Genomic DNA, 2,500 nt, shown 5'->3' on the forward strand with positions numbered 1-2,500 from the left:
CACTGTCGATATGCATATCCAAGAGAAAAGGAAGACATGATGCTACTCTGCTGGTAGTCTGAGGTGCATATTTGATGGCCTCAGTATTGCTCAGAAGCTTAACACCAGCAAGTAGATTGCTCCATAAGCGGAATGTATTTGTGAGAAATGAGTAAAGATGACTTTCAATGTTGTGAGTGAACATTGGGAACAAAGTTCGAATTCCAAAACGCAAGAGTGTAAGAAATCGTATATTCTAACCCCTCAATCCATTTCGATTTCGTCATCTCTAAGTAAAAGACATTTTAAAAAAATTAAATGATATTTCTTTTTTTAAAAATTTAAGTTTAGTGAAATTTAACGATTTTTAACTGACGTCACATATTTTCATTTAGGGAGAGGGGAAAATAATAAGAAATGACTACCCGGACTATTTCGTTGACTTCATTTGGTATTGATCTACTGATAAATATGTAAGGTCATTTAATCCTATATAAGGATGAAAGATAAAATTCCCTTTATTCATCCCATAGATGAAATTTGTCTCTAGGGTCTATTCCAAGGGAAGACTGGAATAACCCAGGCGTCAGCCGCAGTGCAGCACCGCAAATTAAGCTAGGGCGAGGTGACTTGCTCAAGGCCACACAGCGCAGCGGCAGATGATCGAACTGTACCTTTCGGGTACGAAGCAAAGACCGTACCGCTGAGTCATGCTGTCCCCCCCTGAATTGTTATTTTAGCACTAGCCCGTACCTCATGATGAAGTTTTAAAAAATCCAAAAAACTTGAGCATTTATATAATGCAATGTTCACCTAACTTGCTCAAAGCGCTTTACAAGGGATCCCTAGCCAACAGCAACACTTAACAAGTAGTACGAGACATGACGGCTGATAGGCGATATTACAAATTTCCCCCCGACATAGACAACGCTGTTAGCGGCCAGGTACTCATTTTACACACGAGTACGATGAGAGAATGTTGTGTGAAGAGTCTTTTCTAAGGACTAAACTATGCGCCGCTCAGAGCGGGACTCGTATTCTGGAGCTCCGTTCCAAAGGCGAGTGTTCTACCTCTAGACCACATCGCCGCACGGTAAAAGTAACATGCACTCAAAACAACCCAAACAAAACAAACATTCAAGAAAACACATGCATAAGAAAAGAATAAAAACACAATGTATCATATATAATATATTATTACATTAGTCATAGCCAAGGAGTGCAGACGGTTTTCAACTCATCAATCAAGGTAAATATAGAAACAAGGTAGGATGAATTTGGATGCTGCATGTCTAAAATTAACCATTGACCAGTAGTCTATCTGTGTAAGAACGGCCTACTTCGACACTCCGCCCAGAGCAATAGGTCAGACGGCCAACAAACATGTCACCGGAAGAAACATTGATCACGCAATTTATGGGATGGGAGATCAGTTGATGGGCGAAGGATTAAGGCTGACCCTCCTCGGTGAATTTGGAACATCGGGAACTTCGACGTTGTGACAATATATTATACACTAAATACTAATAAAATGAGGATTTGAGAGCTTATCAACGTTTTCTTTCCTTACATTTTATTATTCCATTTGCAATTTATGGGTCTTGAGTCCCCGATAAAATTATTGAGAGCACAAATTGGACATGATTCAGCCATTACGTCCTAGAAATAATGATAAATAAAACAACACATGCATAAGGTCATATACAACATAAAGATATCCACAGCTTCGAGCAGCTTAGTGTCACTTTGACATGTAATTCATTTGTTATACGTCACAAATTGTCGATTGGAAAAAAATATATTATTTTCTAACATGATAATTGTAACACACTTGCCCATCGGTCGAATGAAGTTTAAAAGTTTTAAAAGGATAATGTTATCCTATTCATTGATTCTTGACCAGCTATTTTGCCCGCTTTGAATCCAATCATACATAATACATGGGACAGCGTGGAAAACAATTTAGCTTTTTTATATAGCGCAATACCCATTAAAAATGCTCAAAGCGCATTACAAGGGGTCCTTGGCAACAGCAATACTAAACATGTAGTACGTGACATGACTCGTGTTAGGCGATATTACAATTTTTTCGGACAGAGACAAAGCTGGAAACGGCAAGGTACTCATTTTACACCTGAGTACGGTGAGATAAAGTTAGTAAAGAGTCTTTTCCAAGGACTCAACTATGCGCCGAGCGAGGCTTGAACCCAGGACCTTCCGATCCGAAAGCCAGTGTCATACCACAAAACCACATAGCGGCACAAAGGGAACTAAGAGCCCGTCCACACGCCAATAACAATGACAAATTATTTCAAACTTTGGTTGACATTTGGGGGTTGGGGGATGGAGCATTTCAACCGCAGGTATTGAAAACTAGACATCTTCAATGAGACGCCGTATTGGCATTTTAAAAGAAACGTTTAGTAGCCACACACAAAATTAAAAACAAAAATTGTTTTAAAGTAAAACCTGTTTGAATTTTGTGTTTGTTTTCGCTTTTGCCACTTTTAATTTAAAACAT

Source organism: Berghia stephanieae, chromosome 5, assembly GCF_034508935.2.
Source record: "Berghia stephanieae isolate SIO BIC M18660-M18661 chromosome 5, UCSD_Bste_1.3, whole genome shotgun sequence".
Classification (NCBI taxonomy): Eukaryota; Metazoa; Mollusca; class Gastropoda; order Nudibranchia; family Aeolidiidae; genus Berghia; species Berghia stephanieae.